This window comes from Anastrepha ludens, chromosome X, assembly GCF_028408465.1.
Source record: "Anastrepha ludens isolate Willacy chromosome X, idAnaLude1.1, whole genome shotgun sequence".
Lineage (NCBI taxonomy): Eukaryota > Metazoa > Arthropoda > Insecta > Diptera > Tephritidae > Anastrepha > Anastrepha ludens.
Window position 1 is genome coordinate 94,607,165 of NC_071503.1, and position 5,736 is coordinate 94,612,900.

Here is a 5,736-nt window from a genome sequence, read left to right on the forward strand (position 1 = left end):
ATGACTTATTGCGATTATTCTCAAACAACGAACAGAATAAGTTAAAGCAGATTACCTTTAATTTTTGAAAATATCTCAAACACAAATTCAGTTCCCTTACCTACGCTTTTCAACTATAGAATATTTACGTATATACAAATTTACATAAACCAACACACAGTTTTCAATAAAATTAAATTATGTACATAAGACTAATTAAAAGTAAAAGTCGAAAAGGATATAACAAGCTTTGGATTCTACAAACTCACTTAAATTCAAATTATTACATTTCAATTGAATTCATTTTAAGACAAATAATTATAAACATTTCAACACGTCATTTCTCCATTAAGCAAAAACGAACTGTTTTCGTCTGTTATTTTTGGCGCGTTTCTTCTGGCAGTCTGCCATTTCGCCTATCAGCTGTTCAAAATCCCATAATGTGTAAGTGCTGCCAAGTTTTGAAACGTCCGCATGGGCGCGCTCTCTCTCAAAATGAATAAGTTTCACATCTAGTTATCTATGTTGTATTCGATAGCAGTTGGTTGTTTGGTTGGTGCTATTTATCGTTCATTGGAAAAATCCAAACATTTAAATTTATTTTACTTTTATTTAATCCATTTAGATTTTATCCTCTGCTGTGCGCTGTGCGGTATCGATATAGGTCTGTATGACGTTCTCTAAATCTGTTATCACCTATGATATAAAAAAAAAGGTTATTTATTTATTTATTTAATTAACAAAATTCAAATTTTTATTAACAAACTTCAGAACAGACATTTAAGATATAAATTTCAGAACTAAAAACCAAATTTACAATATTTCCATAATATTAAGCAGTGTAGAAAACTTAGATTAACAACATAAGAAACCATTAAATTGCTAAAAATATATAGAAGTTATTAACGAAATTAATAATTAAGAAACTAAAATAACAAATATATACTAGAAATTATTTAGATTTCTTACATATAAAGTAGTTTTTTAATTGCGTTTGAAATACATGTTTTGCCCTAGAAAAGTCTAAATCCAAAAGAGAGGCGAGATAATTAAGGTCAGACAACTTTCTAACGAGAGGCGCATTGGCACTATATAATGTCCTACTAAAGCCAACGCGAAAAGTTTAGCAATGGCGAAAATTTCTGCAAGAAACATTAAACTGTATTCTTTCTAGAAGGACCGGGCAGTCAATTTGTCCATTTTTGAGATCAAAGATAAACGATACTGCCCGAAAAGTACCTCTGTCACTTAATGGAAAGAGACTGATCAAACGACAGCGTGATTCGTATGCTGGTTTCGGATCTGAGAAATTGCGAAACGCAGTAGTGCAAAACGCACAAAAATTGTTTGAACCCTCTCCACTCGATTTATATGGGCTGCATGATAAGGTCTCCAAATAAAAGAGGCATAATCTGATTTGGACCGAACAAACGCAGAGTATAATATCTTAAAAGTGTATTGGTCAGCGAAGTGCGATGAGTGACGTCTAACAAAAGCGAGCATAGCAAAAGAATTGGAAACGGCATAATTTAGGTGCACGATAAAATTAAGTTTTAGATCAAAGAAAACCCCTGAATCGTTTATCACATCAGACGAAGCAAGATATGTATAATTGATATGATAAGAGGTATAAAGGGGGTTTTGAAGCTTAGAAAATGAGATTTTGTGAAATTTTTCAACATTAAGAAATAGACGATTCATAAGGCACCAGGAAAAGAAATTATTGCACTCGGACTGTAGGGTTGCTGAATCAGTAGAATTTCTTATTTCAGCGTACACTTTTAGATCATCAGCATAGAGAAGAATATTAGCGAAGGAAAAGCACGAACAAATATTAATAAACAAAACAAATAACAAAGGTCCTAAAATACTACGCTGAGGTACACCAGATGTGGCAATGTACTGTTTCGAAGAAACTCCATCGATAACTACAGTACTGCATCTCTTTATTAAGTAGATCCGAATCCAATCAAGGAAAGTAGAATTAAAAACGAGACAAGCAAGACAATTTAGTTACTTAAGTCGTATGAGAGATTTTATCAAATTTGAAAACAATTCTGGAAGCCTGCGTGGTAATCATCAGAAAAAAAACGAATAAGTTAGTTAACGTAGATCCTGCAGCTACAAAACCATGCTGTCTAGGACCAATTAGATGTTTAACGCAAAAATATAACTGGTCTCTAACAACGCATTCAAGAAGTTTAGATACAGCAGATAATTTGGAAATTGGAGATTTGCAATATCGCTTTTATTACAGCTTTGAAATATATATTTATCCCTATTATTCGAATTATTACTATGCATACCAGCTTAAACGCGATATCTGAATTAACATTCAATTTCAATCCATGCAACAAAAGATCTAATGTATATTCGCTTCCAGCCTCCAACAGCGCATGTGGTAATTCGGCAGCTTCAATTAAGGGATTATGTTTGACGAACAAATTCAACAGCTCTGGACAATTCGCTAACTGTGGGTATGTATGTATATTTTTCATAAATGATATAAAACGTTTTTACAGCAAATGGCATACCTTCTAGTCAGGTTTTAAGACTGGGGCGTTTTCCTCTAAGAACAAAGACGGCGAACTGGTGACTGACATCCAGAGCAATCTTAAATTATGGAGGGAACACTACTCGAACCTGTTATACAGTGATAGCTGCGCATGCCACAGAGAATGTGAAGATCCCGATACCCCAATCGTTGACGACGGGATTGTCGTTCCGCTACCCGACCATGACGAGGTGGGAATGGCGATAACGTGGCTAAAGAATAACAAAGCCGCAGGCGCCGTTAAGATTTTTTGACCTTTGCACGTTGGCAATGGCGAATATCGCAGGCGATGGAACGATGAGCTGTAGGAGCTTTACGACGACATAGACATAGCCCAGCGAATAGAGATCGAGCGGCTATGTTGGCTGGGTCATGTCGTCCGAATGGATACAAACGCTCCGGCTTTGAAAGTATTCGATGCGGTACCAGCTGGTTGTAGCAGAGGAAGAGGAAGGCCTCCTCTACGTTGGAAAGATCAGGAGGAAAGATGTGGCTTCAATTGGTGTGTCCAATTGGCGCCGGTTAGTACGAGAAAAAAACGACTGGCGCGCTTTGTTGAACTCGGCCAAAATCGCGTAAGCGGTTATCGCGCCAATTTAGAAGAAAACGTAGAATTTTCTAAAAATCTAAATTATAGAAAAAATCGTATAGCAAAGAAAATGTTTATATAGAAACTATTTATTCTCACCAGCCAGTTCATTTTCTTGTAGCCACGTCCATGCTTCATTGGCGCCCTCCTTGGTAATGCGGCGTACCCATATGGGAAGAGGTGATAATCCGAAGCCAGTAAGTAGCTTTAATGCAGCAGTATATAAACCACCAGCAGATAAAATTATTGCCAATTCTTGTGGACCTGCATTAATCAATCTTTGTACGTCTTTTCGATAATCAGCGAGTCGAACCAGTACATTGTATGATCCCCCACGGTCTAGCAATGCTGCAGCCAAAATAAATTGTCTTAAAATTTTAAATGAATTGAATTAAAGGTCAATAAATTGGCATATGGGAATAAATGTTCCATTTCCACAAAGAGCCCAGCAAACGTGCATAATATTGAATTATAATGTGCTCGCAAGGGTGAAATAACCATTCACCCAATAAAAATTACAACTAGACAAATCATAAACATACAAATACAAACAAAGCATGTCATTTTGACGTTGTTCATATCTACGACGAAAAATGCAGCTGGGTGGTTGCCATCACCTTATTTAATCCACCTTGTTTCGTGGATTAATTTACTATTTGCTCGTTTTCATTATCAGAAATCAATTATCCAGATTGTTACTTAATACTTCCACATTTAACTCAGGATCGATGTAGAAAAGCACACTCTAGCGAGGTTGTAGATACTGTCACATCCTACTATTGAATAGTTGCCTAACTTTACTTCACCATTATTTATTGCGTCTTTTAAATATGATTATCTAACACAAACAAAATCAAATTTCGTTTCCAAAATTATTGCATCTTCTTTCGGAGCACTGCCGAGTTAAAGTTCAAGCATTTAATTAACGACTTTAATTACTAATATTATGTTCTGTTTGCTTAATTTCTAATTTTGCTATAAGCCAATTTACACATTTCAGAAATTCGCTCACATATTCACGAAAAGTCTGCACCTGTGGCACATATTTGTTTTCTTTCCTTGCATACAGTGGATCTATGATTGAATCCCCAGCACTTGTAATAGCTCAATATATTGCAGCTTTCGCATACTGTACACCTGTCCTATTCGATATTCAACTTTTTTGTATTCATTACGCTTTATAGCCATTTCCATTGATTTCAACTAATGCATTATAAAGGGTGATCAAAGTAGGTATCGGATTTTGAATTATAATACAACAACGAGAATTCAAATAGATTGGACAATCTTTAAAAATCGTACTTACTTTAGTAATGTTAGCTTGCAATTCCTCAATCTAAGCTGGTTTAACTACAAAAAATTTAGACTTTACATACCTCCACCCGATCTTGGTGGCCAATTCACGTGGCGGCACGACCCCCCAAAGAAGCCAGAAAATCGAAGAGCGGGAGAAATCCTCCTCTGTCGGGTCCTCGGTGGGCACGGACGCTCCCAAACTGGCCCTCGACGTAAGCGGAGGAAGACGGTGGCTGAAAGCAGAATACCTCCCTGCCCTGAGGCTGATGCTGATATCCGCGCTACGACCCCCCAAGGTACGAGCGTGATATCGGCGCCAGTCAATGTGGCGGGCGATGGTTCTACTGAGCCGCGGTCTAACCGCCGCCTCGACGACAAGTCCAACCCAGTTGTCTGCTTGGCGAAAATTTCGTCAGTGGAGGATAGCGAGCTGGATCTTCGCTCGAGCACATCCAAGAGTGTGGCCAAGCAATCCTATAACGAGAACGCTGCTGGCCCACGACCTGTGGCTGTGATCGGAAAACTGGGGGTTGACCATCAGCTGACTGATGCACAAATTAAATTCTGCAAAAGCCGGCTGATGCGTTGGGTTGTTGCCATCGGTCCTGAATCCAACGCGAAGGGCTACGAGACAAAGGATGGCACCATAAGGGTGACGTGCGCGTCTCTGGTCAAATTCGAGTGAGATCCTTCAGGAAGGAAATCTGCTGGACTCCGGATCCCGATTTGTCCACAGCGGATGTCCTGTCCTGCATGCGTGCCCAGAAACTGGGCATCAGCACGAGGCTTTGGCGAACCCTATCCCACACCAAGAGTAGCAACCGGGAAGGAAAGGAAGGGGCTTCTCTTGTGGTGCGAGTGTATGAGGCCAGTGCGGATATGATGGCCTCTCGGTACAGGAACCGTCTGAGTATCTTCTTTGGGACTGTCACTCTCCACGTCTATCCCAAATGAGTGGCTCAGACTGTGATTTCTGTAGTTACCGCCCCCTGACGGCTACACGAATTAACTTGCAGCATTCCAAAGCCGCTACTGCACTCTTAAGTAGACGGCTTACTCAGCTGCACACATTACTTCATATAACAACAGTGCAAGAGCCCTGGGTCTTTAGGGGCCGCATCTGTGCCTTTAACGCGTTGAAAGCGGCCACGGTATTATATGACGGGAGTTCGAGTAGACCTAGGACCGGTCTTATAGTATCATCCAATCAGACTGTGACGAGTCTTGAGCAATTCTGTTTTCAGGACCTGGTAGCTGCGGAGGTGTGTTATAAGGGTAGAAGCGGATGGCTGAGATTTGTGATTGCATCTGCTTATTT

The 5,736-nt window shown here is 39.3% G+C and overlaps 1 long non-coding RNA gene across 1 annotated transcript; it reads right to left on the reverse strand.

Annotated features, from left to right (window-relative positions):
• Positions 1 to 577: 577 nt before the first annotated feature.
• On the reverse strand, positions 578 to 3,723 carry LOC128869231 (uncharacterized). The gene is made up of 4 exons (XR_008455241.1): positions 3,222 to 3,723; positions 2,514 to 3,159; positions 2,286 to 2,450; positions 578 to 675 (listed from the first exon to the last, which is right to left on the reverse strand). It is a non-coding gene; the product is annotated as an uncharacterized LOC128869231 (long non-coding RNA).
• Positions 3,724 to 5,736: the final 2,013 nt, after the last annotated feature.